Source organism: Gadus macrocephalus, chromosome 23 (assembly GCF_031168955.1).
Source record: "Gadus macrocephalus chromosome 23, ASM3116895v1".
Lineage (NCBI taxonomy): Eukaryota > Metazoa > Chordata > Actinopteri > Gadiformes > Gadidae > Gadus > Gadus macrocephalus.
In genome coordinates, this window is record NC_082404.1 from 8337106 (window position 1) to 8351302 (window position 14197).

General features: G+C 43.7%; 1 protein-coding gene across 6 annotated transcripts in view; it reads right to left on the bottom strand.

Moving 5' to 3' along the window:
- Positions 1–14164, bottom strand: part of slc4a2b (solute carrier family 4 member 2b) — a 49292-nt gene extending 35128 nt beyond the window's left edge. The window contains exons 1-2 of one of the 6 annotated variants that reach the window (XM_060044716.1): positions 14146–14164; positions 4693–4747 (exon numbers count right to left, since the gene is read on the bottom strand). The gene's annotated coding sequence lies outside the window, so the exon portion shown is untranslated. Of the gene's footprint in view, positions 1–1856; positions 2003–4692; positions 4933–5507; positions 5608–13522; positions 13620–14145 lie in introns of those variants that run through there. The other 5 variants (XM_060044714.1, XM_060044715.1, XM_060044717.1 and 2 more) reach the window with 5 other exon arrangements.
- Between the last annotated feature and the right edge of the window lie 33 nt (positions 14165–14197).

Below are 14197 nucleotides of genomic sequence, written 5' to 3' on the forward strand. Positions count from 1 at the left end.
TTAGCCAAGTGGGGGCTCCATGTTTGCTAAATCTAATTAGAGAGGTAAAATTGCCATTAAGGAAGGAAAGCATAGTATGCCTTGCGACTGTGCTTCGTAGTATGCCTTGCGAAACCCTGTATGCCTTTCAAAACACCTCGTGATTGGTCGATGAAACACTACCAGGAACGCGGAGGTGCCTAAGCGCTGCCCGGCAACAATCCCCTTCTCCTCCTTGTCGCGGTTCAGTCTACTTCACATTGATGTGGACGTGGAAGAACCAGGAACATCGGAGAACCCAACGCGGTCGTTTGAGATTCATAATATCGGCTCACACAGCTTTTGGCCGTGATAATATATATTATATGATATAGATATCTATGTAGGCTATATGATATTATTTAGATATAGAGCTCCAGGACTCCCGTGTGTTCTAGAATATTTACAGGACACGGCTAAAGGCTGTGTGCACCTCGCCATTGCGATGCATCCACTGTAAACAGAGTGCATGGTACCGTGGCTGCAAGCTGCTCAGAGCCACACCCCCACCCTCCTCCTTGACCCGCCTCGCTCCTCCTCATTTGCATTATAGCTACAGACACCAAAACAGCGCATTTGGGGGAAGCTCAATGTGCGACTGGCTCGGAGTGGCTGTAACTCTGCACCATTTCGGGAACGTCTTTGAATACTGTGTTAATGGCCCCCTAATACCTATATTAAAGCATCCATAAAACAGCATGTCATGGCACTTTTAAGTATATAATAATAATAATAATAATAATAATAATACATTTAATTTAGAGGCGCCTTTCAAGACACCCAAGGTCACCTTACAGAGCATATAGTCATCATTCAAAACTATGTAAAACAGACTAGGAATAAAAGGAAAACAGAGGTTAAACATGAAGAATAATAATAATTAATAACACTCAAAGACGCCTAAAGTGAAGGGGGGACCTCACTAACCACCACCATATATATAGTGTAAGGACTTCAAAATAAACCCTATTCTATTTCACCCAGGGGAGCACTTTCTTTCCCTCTTTCATATTTGGCCTGTAGACGCCTAAATCCAGTGTACCAGATATCTTTGTAGATGTAAAATACAAAGAAAAATACAAGATAAGCATTGGAATGAATTAGAGCTAAACATTGAACAATGTCCAGAGCTCAAGGCAGTCTGTTGCTTAAATGAAATAGGCCACAGTGGAAGCACTCCCAAACATTATGCTATCAGCTGGGTTAAAAGATTATTTTCAAAGCCCCTGGACGAGAATCAAGGTGAAGACAAGTCCCTCTCGATATTTTGTTACGATGCACTCCATGAATTTGGCTGTTGCTTCTTCTGAACAGAACATTATGTCCTTATCTTATCTTAAATGTGCAGCGCATTTCTTGCACTTTGGGTACAGCTCTGTGGACATATCCATGCTGATGAAGATCTTATGGCCATCGTAGAGCAAGGGGTTGGTTTTGTTTGTATGAATGGGTAGGCCTAGAGTATTATCCCTCTCCCGGTCGTTGAAAGATTTGGCAATAATCCTTCAAGAAGGTTGACCTCCCTCGGACCCCCTGCTCGGGGTCCGACTCGGTGCGTTCAATCGTAGGTCAAGTTGGGAATTTATCTCGGCCCAGCATCTCTGGTGACGTTTGTCCAGGGAACTCTCCCATGTACTGGGTCCCACAACCTTCACATGCTCCCGTCTACCTGGCCGCTATACCGGGAGACTCTGAGCCCAATTGCCAATTAAGGATTTACACTTAAATTGGCACGTCTGAAAAATGTACTGAATGAAAATAAATAGGCAACCTCACTTCTGAGATACGGTTTGATGTAAAAAAAAAAGTACAAAAATAAATAACAATGATAACTTCACCTTTTATACTGAAAAAGGGTTCTGTAACAGTGGCGGAACTGCATTGTAGTAGATGACGGGATGCCTCAATATCCAATGGAGACCAACTATGTGGATGATGACAGAATGTGTTGTTCAACTGGCCGTGTTGTTCCAACCAACCTAAACTAGAATAACACAGAGCATGTGAAAAGTATTTTAAAGTGGGATTTAAATCCACATGCCCACAAGTTAAACAACACCACAGGCTCGTAACGTTGGCTCGATTTGTATTTTTAAACAATTCATGACATTCCAACACAGGGGGTGGGTCGAGGGCGAGTGACAAAGAAAGAGAGACAGAGAGAGAGAGCGGGCGAGCAGGATAGTAATTGAGCGAGCTAATGAGGGTAGGAGAGCAAGAGAATGCCTAGGAACAGGAGGTTCTAACCCCTACCCCCTGACCACGCTGCGGGATTCGGTCCACGTGGAGACCAGACCCTTGTTGTGGTCTGTCTGTGAGAGAACAGTAAGTGGCGCTGCCTACGAGTCAACACCACAGACGCACGCACAGGGCGACCAGCACAAACTATCATTTAAAAAACAGTTAAGTAAGGGCCTCTTTTTAAACTGCCTGTAAAAATGCCTGACCAAAAATAGTAGCATTCGTCTTGGATGTTTTTGCAATAAAAAGTAAACCTCAGGGCTTGGTTCATTGAGACTCGAAGAAGCTTCTCTCCTGAGTAACAAAGTCATCCGTGGTCTCTTGTGTTGATTCATCCCGGAGATTTCGTGAGACACGCGTAGAGCCAGAGTGTAGGAAATGTTATTCCATTCATGGTGCCAAAATAGTGGCCTGATTGCTCACCGCAGATCGAGTGCCCTCGTCTTCACCAGGTTTATCTAACCCCAAACTCCATTCTGCTGCCTTCTTTCAACCCCCCTCTATTCATTCATCCATAGGACAGGCACCATTGATAGGAGCTGATGTCCTTAGCATAGAGGAGAATAGAGCAGCAACTTGATGCTGACCGCACAAGCATTATCAGTTATCATTAGCACAAGAAAACGCAAAGGTCCTCATAACACAAAACTAAATAAATACAAAGTAGACAAGAGGACTGCATGGTTGTACCCACACAGTGAGCAGAGCAGTGAGTGCTTTGAAGAACTGCAAAATAAAAATTACTGCTCTTTGAAATGGAACTGGCATTTAGCAAACCATTGCTATAAGCAAACCTTATAAATCCTCTAAACCAGGCATGACAGAAGGTAACCATAACCCTGACCCAGAAGTTAGATGGATGGGCGGAAGAGAGGTCGGTGGGTAACCACAAACACACGCACACACACACACACACACACACACACACACACACACACACACACACACACACACACACACACACACACACACACACACACACACACACACACACACACACACACACACACACACAAGGACCAAGCCCAGACCTGGGGAGCCATGTTCCAGTTCTCCTCCCTGTGGACCAATCTCCTCAACAAATCCACGGCCTTCTGTCACCAGCCTTCACTCCACCTTCCTCCCAAGCCTCCACGCCACATCAACCTCTGCCAAGCCACTGGCCCACGCCAATCTCCCTCCCATCCCCCCTCTACCTCAACCTCTCTCCCCATCCCTACTCTACCTCAACCTCTCTCCCATCCCTACTCTACCTCAACCTCTCTCCCCATCCCTACTCTACCTCAACCTCTCTCCCATCCCTACTCTACCTCAACCTCTCTCCCCATCCCTACTCTACCTCAACCTCTCTCCCATCCCTACTCTACCTCAACCTCTCTCCCCATCCCTCCTCTACCTCAACCTCTCTCCCATCCCTACTCTACCTCAACCTCTCTTCCCCCAGGCTCCATATCAACCTCTCTCCCAAGACTCTACTCTACCTCAACCTCTCTTCCCCCAGGCTCCATATCAACCTCTCTCCCAAGACTCTACTCTACCTCAACCTCTCTTCCCCCAGGCTCCATATCAACCTCTCTCCCAAGACTCTACTCTACCTCAACCTCTCTTCCCCCAGGCTCCAGATCAACCTCTCTCCCAAGCCTCTACTCTACCTCAACCTCTCTTCCCCCAGGCTCCAGATCAACCTCTCTCCCAAGCCTCTACTCTACCTCAACCTCTCTTCCCCCAGGCTCCAGATCAACCTCTCTCCCAAGCCTCTACTCTACCTCAACCTCTCTTACCCCAGCTTCCACGCCACATAAACCTCTCTCCCCAGCCTCAACTCCACATAAACCTCTCCTTAGCCTCTATTCCACAGCCTCCACTCCACATAACCACGCGTTCCAATCTCAAAGGGCCCCCCATTATACGAAACCCCCTGACCCTGAGATGAGAAGAAATACAGAAGGGCGATCCCTCCATCCAGGGACGTTGAGTAGGGCAATAGGGTATCCAGAGTATGGTAGCACAAAACAAAACATCAGCCACTCTATGTCAACCCCATTTCTGTTCAACTGGTGAGAAAACCTCTAAAATAAACTTTCTGGCAGTTATTAGGCTTACCTGTTGCAATTAATTGTTTTTAAGATGTTCATTTTGAGAATCACATTTTGAGAATCTTGAGAATTTTGAGAATCAATCTTTAAGCAAAATGCATTATACAAATACAGAGCAAATTAATATCGTAATCACTCCTAAAGTCAACTTTACCTTAGTCACCTTAAAACAACACTCACACAAACACACAGCCCCCCGTCTGCATTCCACATATCATTTTAAGACCCTGAATTAAAACATGTAAACGAGTGTCAGCAGGTGGTGGTGGAAGAGACCAGTAGAAGGGAGGGGAGCTTGTGAAGGGTTATGGACCGGCTGGGTCGGTGTCTCCCTTACCTTGGATTACTGAAGACGGAGCAGCGCTGGCATCGCTGAGCAGCTCTGAACTCTGCTGTGGAGAGAAAGAGAGGGAGGGAGAGAGCGAGTGAGCAACGATCAGAGTTCAAGACCAAAGCAAACAGAGAGCGAGAGTGGTAGGTTAAACGCCGGCTCGCAGAGCAGAGTGTCCTCTCAGGCGCAGCATAGTGTGAGAAGAGCAGCCTTCTTCCTCAGGGCTTCCTCTTCCCCTCTGCTGACAGGACCATGTGACCACCACACACACACTGAGTCAGCATACTCACACACTGACTCAAACACAGATTTGGAGAATAATCAATAGACACACACACACACACGCACGCACGCACGCACGCACACACACACACACACACACACACACACACACACACACACACACACACACACACACACACACACACACACACACACACACACACACACACACACACACACACACACACACACACACACACACATAAATAAACGAGATTGACATAATATAAATTACCGGTGGTTGACTCATCCTGTGACTAAATCTCTGGACAAACCTTGGCACCCCTTAGGTAAATACAGCTATGTATTGAAATTATGTAAAAGTATATTACAATTTAACTATTCTAGTTCATGATAAGCTCTGACTTATGTCTGATTCACACCAAAATTGATACTGATACACATGTATGGTAAAGGAGAACCGCAAATGTTTTTGCCACAACTGCAATTATGCAACCAGGAAATAGATTCAAACAAAGCCACAACTCACTCAAATCCTTTCATTCTTTCACATGAATTAGGAAACATCATCTACTTACCAAACCTGCACTTGCAGACAAAGACAATGACAGATCGCTGCCTATTAGCTGTCTACATGGTCCCAAAGCCTGGCTGAATAGCCTCAGTGTCAACCCAATGGAATCCCACGTTAACACCAAATTAACCTGTAAGCCCTCCTCTTTCCGCTCCCAACTCACCCCATCTGAGAAGATGTGGTGGAAGAGAACTATAGTCTGAACCACAGAACCACAACACAGAAAACAACAAATAACTAAAGAATCTCAGAAATCCATGTTCAGCTCCTGGTACTTAAGTTTAAAGGCTTTCAATAACTGCTGATAGCATTCTATTACACATCTGTGACTTAGCAGCACATAGTCAATTACACCCTAATCCTACGCTATGAATGGATGAGGTGGAGAGCCTTTGATGTGGTAGACGACAGCTCAGAGATCAATAGATAATTCTACTATCTAAATCCAGAAAATAATTTAAGCGTCTGACGTCGGTTCAAAATGACACAACCATACAATAATCAATAGCGAAGTCAGCGGGTTTTTCACGCTGAACAAAAGGCAGTCCTTTAATCTAAAGGTGTTGCTTAGCACTGGACCAAGTAACCAGGCATTCCACGCTGGCTTAGAGAACACGTGTAGTACTGGCACGCACCACGGCAGGCTGACAAGGGGTGCGTCTGTGGTTTAGTGTTTACCTCTCCTTTGATGATGGTGCCACTGAGAGTGAGCACCCGGTCTGGTGGTGAACAGATAAAGCTATCCAGGGGGCATTAACTTACGTCATGATGCTATAATGTTGCTAAATTGGTTCTCGTATAATCCCAGTGTAACGGAAATATTATACACTTACATTAGATTGTGCTTTCTGAAGTACTCAAAGTCCTTCCCCATAACAAAGTAAACACATACAGTTGAGCTGAACATATATTTTAAGATGTGCATGTCTATATTGCTAGGTGTGTGTGGGTGCCCACAGTGCCTAGGGTTGGGACAGTATGGGTATTTTTCTTCCCATGTTGAAAATAGACCTGCGGTTTGGTCTCTCTCTCTCTCTCTCTCTCTCTCTCTCTCTCTCTCTCTCTCTCTCTCTCTCTCTCTCTCTCTCTCTCTCTCTCTCTCTCTCTCTCTCTCTCTCTCTCTCTCTCTCTCTCTCTCTCTCTCTCTCTCTCTCTCTCTCTCTCTCTCTCTCTCTCTCTCTCAGTGAATAGCAGTTAAGTGTTGAGAAGTCCTTGACCAACAAGGTTAGCGGACCGTCAATAATGATAACTACACGATATTTTTAATTTCATACCGCATACCATATGCACATTTGTCCCCTTCAGCAGGAAAAAAAAACACAAAATGTATATACTAAATTTGTGATGACGGTTATGAGCTCAGCCCCGCAGTGGGCATCACATGACTCTCCCGCAAGATTTTTGTGGGGAGGGTAAACACTCGCACACAGCTCGCCAGCAGATCCATGCTGAGCCTGAGGCATTTCTTTATCCAGACCCTGATCTGATAATAGCATTATCCACAACCCAAACACAGTCGACTATAAAGACAGATCAGAATGTAGTGTGGAAAGTCTGTTTTTAAACAGTGACCAATGCACATAAAGTGTATTGCGTGTCCTTGGGCCACGCAATAATGGAAAAAGCTGGATTTCTTCTTCTGCTTTTCTGCTGCATAGTTTCAACTGCGTCACAGTCTGTACCTGCCCCCTCCACCTACTGCCAGCTCTGGGGTATATTTATCTGGAAAAACACCCTTTTTGGACTCACGTGGTGAACTTCAGCTTCCTGTTTTGGAATTTTAATGTTTTGAAAAAATGGCACATGCTATAAATACAATAAAAAAAAAATAGATTTATATATTATTTACTCCCCTTCAACATGAGTTATATTGTATCATCCTTATCATTAAGTAAAAGCATACTAAAATGTATCGTGATATCTGAAATAATGCAAGAAAGAACTTTCTATACACTTCAGAGGATGTTCATCTGGACTGCTTTGAATAGGTACGAGTAAGTATTAATTTTAAGTACATAGCTGATGTGTACATTAGTAGATGTGTAGAGTAGTGACAGCTGGTTGATGGCTGCGCAGCACTGCCTGGAGCAGTCGGTCTAAACCTTCATACGGCTGCAATACGATTCATATATTTTCGATGGACATGATAATCCATTAAGCGTATAGGTAATTTTTCAAGCACAAATAACCATCATTGGCTGGTTAATGCTGCGGTTAAATTGAAAGATTTGGCTCATAAATCATTATAAAATAAATGGGTAGGTTTAAAGAAATAGTAACACACATAAGTTTTGACTTGGGTTACTCTTTACAACTAAATTAATCGTCAGATTAACGACTATGTAAACAAGTGATTGTTGCAGCCATAGCCTGTGGCCCTATTCTTGTGACATAGTTGTGTGTTTTAACCCAAACAACATCCGGCACAGTGAAGTAGTTCAGTAGTAGTGTGTTTGCGGCTGAGAAGTATTACGCAATCTGTTAAAGGGACCTTTATCCTATTTTACATCAAAAATGTACCGGCAAATATCTAAAGCTTTTAAGCCAAAAATCTCTGAAGAGTTCAGCGGCAAATTAGGCGTCTCCATTGGAAAAAGGTTGGGAAACCCTAGCTTTGAGCCGGGCTCTGATGAGACCCAGCCCGGCTAGGACAGGACCCGGAGGTCCTGTTTCTGATGCAGCTGCCCTGTTTACTGATCTCTATGGTGACTGGACGGTGTTGATAGTTCTGCCTGGCGACAAGCCCTCCTGCTGGAAATAGCTCTGGTGGCGTGTAGGCTCGGGCTACTAGGGGGGGACTCGGGTTGGAGGGGTTCCCCTGAGCCTCTGCCCCGTACTGGGTTCCCCGAGGAAGATGTGGGGACTCGCTGTTCACATGTCAACATACAGTGGCTAGAACACAGCCATGGCAAAGATGATGAGGGGTTGACAGGTGAACGCTTTTAAATGGCAGTACTTTTATCAATGTAGCTTCCTGAAGGCATATGACACTAACTCAGTATCTCACTAATCATCTCTCACACCATGTCACTAAGATCAGAAACAAAGTATCATCTACCAACCAAACACATCAACCTCATAGTGTTCTGACTAGCTAGGCGGTTCAACTCCCGGCTAAAAGTTGCTAGGTTTGCTCCCTAATATGCAGTGTCTACCAATGTTCCTAGAGGAAGATGCTCTAACCACTTCCAGTAACTGAATCACTGTAAGTTTCTTTCGATCGACGCGTCTACACTAAATGGTAAACAGTAAACAGAGCTATTTACTAAATGGTAAATAGTAGTCACCACTTTGTTTTATGATTAATTCCGCCATGGAGGGCAGGATAAACAGAAAGCTGCCTGGGAGACAGGCATTTATTTGTGGATATTTACTCAATAACAACTTATAATTGTTTACCCTTTTTCCCGGGGCATAACAGGCTTTTGCAGATGAGCAAGAAGACAAAAACAGCAGCTATTTCAAACCACCCCTACAGACCTATTCTAGCCAATACAGCTCTGTACAACAATCCAAATGCTCAAGGGTTCATTTTTAAACAGCATCTTGGGATGGACTCTTGGCCAATGCTAGTGGCTGTGGAAGTGGAGTCCAAATCCTTGGCCTGAGCCCTGTGATACAGCAACTGTTTGGGGCTGCAGAGGGATGAGCAGACCAGCTGGAGGGATCCTCGTTAAGGGCCATCTATTGTCCTCAAGGTCTAGAAAAGACCATGACATCACCCTTCTGGACTACGGGGTTGTAGATGGTAGATACCAAAGGTTTGGGTTGAGCTATTATTGTTGGGTCAACTGTAAATACAATGGTGCGTGACTTGTGACTTTTACATAATTACATGAATCATTCTGTCCAAACCCATTCTGTAGGGTTTGGATTAGCAATGGGCCTTTGAAAACAACCAATCAGAACACTAATGTAGTTAGCAACAAGGCTAGCACACTTTGCAGATTATGTGAAGAGTGCATTCTTGCTTCCAGAGCTTATCTTGCGATCTGAGGTATTTCCAAGTAAAACAGGACATTAGGGTGGGACGATAAGTAGGAGGGATGTGATTGGGTCCTTCAGCATTTGATTGGCATAAGAGGGTGTATACCTATGTTGTTATTGGAATGTTATGTTGATGCTTAGTTCTGTTATACCAGCTCGACATAGGTGAGGCAATCACAAAAAAAAAGGGTCCATATTTGTTTTTGCCATCTTTTGTTGATTGGATATTTTCGAGTTTAATTTATTTTCCATGTACCACGTTGCAAGCTTTTTTCAATGTGCTTAACATACCATCATCACGAATCACTAAAAGTAATTCAGAGACATTACTTTACGGAGCATTTTGTGGGGCATCTCCAGGACGCCTACAGGTAGTCCAACACCCTGACCCCAAGACTACTCATCAGCAGAACAAACGAGTTGCACTATCATTCCAACATCACCATTGGCCTTTCAGTTGCCCGATGGTTAACCTTAGCCGCTATGGTGCTTGGGCGTGTCTGCCACCTGATCAGGTTGCACCTACGTTACAAAAGGTCCAGGTAGACACTCATTAAGTGGTGTTAAGGATACCGGTGGTACAAAAGGTCCAGGTAGCCTCTCACTAAAGTGTTTATGCACCGCTTTGCACCTCTCTGTTCTTCCAACCCCCTGTGGCCCTGTGGGGCCAGCGATGGGAAAGGAACCCAACACTCCAGACTTTGCTTTCACAGTAACTTAAATGGGTGATAACATACAGTTTTGTCCAATTTGGACAATGATGGTGTTGTGATTTTTCCAGAAAAAGATAAATGGGCCAAACATCTCCAAACCATAACCAATAACTCAAAACCAGAAAATCTAACGTCCAAGAGCTATTTCCTTAGACAGCGATTGATCATGTAAAACAAAACCTGATTCAAATATATTTCCTTTCACAGTAGCACTGACCTGGCCCTCTATCCGTGGATCTGGAAAAGTGAAGTTGTGTGATTGCAATATGGAAGACTGTGCTATTTGCAGACAAGAGCAATTGCATTCCTCCAGACGAGAAACTATAAGAACAGAAAAACCATGAAGCATTTATATAAACATGAAAGACTACTGCCACTGCTCTGTATGCTGCCAGATGAACATAAAACCAAACAGTTCTCCAACAAAGCCAAAGTTTTGGGGTGTAAACAGGATTTCCAGCTGGACTACTGTAGAGCTGCTGCTCAAACAGTGGTGGGAGAGACAATGAAAAGAGACTTTAACATATGCCTGGAAAGTTGGATAAGACAGAGGTTGTGGAATCCACAAGCAGTCTCCGAGACCTTCACTGCGCCCTCGCTTTGGGCCTCTGAAGCTCATCAAGACGTTTGTTAAATAGACTTAAGGCTTTTAAAATTGAGAATAGACTATCATGAATCCAGCAGTATTACACGGAGAGTGTACACGTAAGTGGTTAGGACATGTTTATCAGCAACAGGTCCTTAAGGTGCCAGAAGAGTGGTGAGGGGATGAATAGAGATGGAAGCTAGGGGTTAGAGAATGAATAGAGACATGCTGTTAAGGAGCGGGTAAAGGTAACACCTCTTGCTTACAGGGAGACTTAGGCGATCCTCCACTTACATGGAGGATTGCTTCAAGTACCTTTCAGAATACCCTAGCAGCATGATTGTCATCGTTTGTGATGCTTAGTCATGCTACCTAACGAATGGTCACTAATGCCATTCTCTCAATATGAAGTAGAAGGACAGTTTAAGGACAATGTGGGGAGGGGGGAAGAGAGAATAGTCAGAAGATACAGAATGGAGAGAGTGAGACAGAATGGAGAGATAGGGGGAGAGAGACAGAAAGAAAAAAAGAAAGAGGGAGAAACATTGTGCCTTGCAAAGGTGCTTACACATTGTCCCAACAAATACCGTCAGGCCAGTGTGCAGTAGAGTGACGGATCAGTGTGCCAGACTTGGTGGTGCTTGTTGGCTTTGGTGGGATGAGTGTGTCTGACCCTATATTATTCATCTTATTACCGAACCCTCATTGTATAAAATCAAAGAACAGGGTAAGAAAGACAGTAAAAGAGAGACAGACAGAGAGAAAGAAAGGCAGACAGACAGAGAGAAAGAAGGGCAGATAGACAAAGAGAAAGAAAGGCAGGCAGACAGACAGACAGACAGACAGACAGACAGACAGACAGACAGACAGACAGACAGACAGACAGACAGACAGACAGACAGACAGACAGACAGACAGACAGACAGACAGACAGACAGACAGACAGACAGACAGACAGACAGACAGACAGACAGACAGAGAAGCAGCATGAAGCCCATGTATAATGAGATGATTGAGCCGTCAGACCTCTTGTTGCAGACTGTTAAGCGACCCATCGCTTTACTGCTGCCAAAGCACTGTTAATTAAACACCACTTAGCTAGTCCAGCAGCCACACAATACTACACTACAAGGTTCACTGTTACGAAGGGGAACTAGGGGTTCACCTTGCTCAACTTTATAGCGACTTCATTACACTGAACTAGGCCTATATGTTGTGTATAATAAGCCTGCATCAGACAAAAAAGTCAACACTTTTTTTTCAGAAATTCCTCTTCCTAATTAACTAACTACACAATGAATTAGCGCAACTTGAATTTATTACTTCATGAAAATAAATGATTTATATTTAATTATCTTACCATGAATGGGACATGAAAAGACTTGGGATAAATAAATGGGATAAATAAATCTCATACTGAAACCTGACTGTTGGGGCTTTCCTGGATGACCCAAGAATGTAATTATGTCTGTGGATAAACCTCTAGGTGTATTTATCTGTCAAGAGAAGCATCAGGAAGTTAATATATAAACAATGTCCTCAATGTTCAATCCAAGTAATGAGCATGAAGCAAGGCGAATTGTGTTGCGAAATATGCGTCACGGTAGGCTTTCAAGTATCAGAAGTATACAGACACAGAGGTAGTCTGTTGTCCAGACAGGTCCCTTGACGACAGGTTGTTTTACTTTGTCTGGCCAAGAGAACATAAAGCAACTGAGCAGAGATGATGATAAAAGTAAAGATGAGAAGAGTTCCCTCCAAAAGCTGAATTGTATTGAAGTATTGCATAACAGGTACAAATGCAAAATATGTATTTTATGTGTTAGCAAAGGCAGACTAACACCAAGACTAGGTTTAAGATGCTGTTATTTTATTGGAAATAAAGTGAGAGCAATGGCCGTGATTTTTCACAGCAGGCAGCAGTTATTCTCGTGGTGTAGATAAGGAAGATCCCACAGGCATCCTTAACCGTGTCCGTTCTTGTATTCACGTGGCGGATTTTAATTTCTCGGTTATCTCTAATGATGACGTTGTCGGTCATCCCTCAAAAAAACTTTATTGACAATAGGATACTGGCCACTGTTCAGGTGTTGTTCACCTGTGCGTAAGGGAATGTATCAAAAGTATATTTGTATTCTTCTATTACTACGCCATGGGGAATATAAACAAAAGGGATCGTGTTGTCTCGTAAGAAAGAAATGAATGAATGAAAAGAGACGTGGCCACGCCCCCTTAAATGCCACAAACCTTTTAATCATTCTGGATAAAATAAATGAAAACAAGACATGCCTACGTTTAGATTTGAGTAATCATTTTTGTCTCAAACAGAGATTTGGTTTGGGATTTGGCGCATCCAACGGCTATTTAATTCTCACAATCATGAACCGTATAAGCGCTGTCTGGCATCACAGGCTTAATTGTATCCAGGAAACCAACTTTTAACAACCAAGCCGTTTCTAGTCGATTTTCTGAAACCTTGGCTGGCAATATCACGGAAAGAGTGAAGTCATCCATTACTGGGCATTGCATGCATGCATGAATCCAAGTGGTACTGGGATACAGTAGCGCCGCCTGTGTTAAAGTCCCCGTTTACAGTCCGTTTAACATCAGTGAAATACCTGCTCCTCGAAGCAGGAAAACAACACGATGAAATACCGAGGAGCTAGCACTATGAGACACAACAGTTGATCGGAACATTTGTACTATGTGGAGTATTTTTTTTTATGTACTTACCCCGTACTGACTGAATGACTTGCTCGCTGCTTCCTCTAGCGAGGACTTAATGCGCGTGCGTACGGAGTGATTCATATTTGAGATGTGCGCGAGGAGCGAGGGCGGGGACGCGAGCCTCAGATACCGTTAGCTGAACATTCCTCTGACATGTTCCCCAAGTTCCACGTAGTAACCTCATAGTAACCATTAAAAGTCCCCAAAGTCTAATTAGTAACGCAATTAACCGCCGCCGTAAATACAGTAACGACATCTCGAACCATTACTGAAACAGTAATGCTGCTGACAGGTTGTCTTATAAACTGCAATGTAATGTCGACGAACAAAATCAAACGTAGGAAAAAAACAATGCAATTGAGTTAATTTGCATACGTTTGTAACAGCTTTTCACTTTATAACTTTACATTATCTTCAGCAAACGACCGAAACGTATGTTACGTTCACCGCCGGCAAATATAAACGGGCTTAGGGCGACATCTGGAGTATTCCTCCTACAATTGAAACCAATGCAGGTAATGCCAGCAGAAAATACATTTAGGACGGTCAAATAAGTGACGTTTAATAGCAAAATGTTTGATAGATACTGGCAATTATTCGAAATCAGACGAAATAAAACCGCTACATACCCACGAGGGACTAGTTGCGTTGTCAGTCTCTGTCAGTCACATGGCTGTTGTT